Source organism: Sipha flava, unplaced genomic scaffold, assembly GCF_003268045.1.
Source record: "Sipha flava isolate LNK unplaced genomic scaffold, YSA_version1 75_pilon_pilon, whole genome shotgun sequence".
Lineage (NCBI taxonomy): Eukaryota > Metazoa > Arthropoda > Insecta > Hemiptera > Aphididae > Sipha > Sipha flava.
Window position 1 is genome coordinate 430,516 of NW_020273615.1, and position 392 is coordinate 430,907.

Here is a 392-nt window from a genome sequence, read left to right on the forward strand (position 1 = left end):
TAGACATATAAAGTAGTACACTCACAAGTATTTTTATTGTCATTTGTATCATCTGTTAGTGTTTATAACAATTATTATAATGCAAATTAAAGTGAATTTACATTTAATTGAGGCTGTTCTATTCTGATGAAGTAGAATAATTAGTTAACATATTAAATTTAATAGACATATAAAGTAGTACACTCACAAGTATTTTTATTGTCATTTGCATCATCTGTTAGTGTTTCATCGATATTATTGTCAATACTGATTGATGCATCAAGATCTGTATAAATTATTATTTTTTGTTTATCTGTACACATTAAAATGTTTGTCTGTGAATCATGAAATATCATTATGGTTACCTTCCTTCTGTTTTATTTTTGGGCACCACAGTTCTAGAAGAAGAGCTG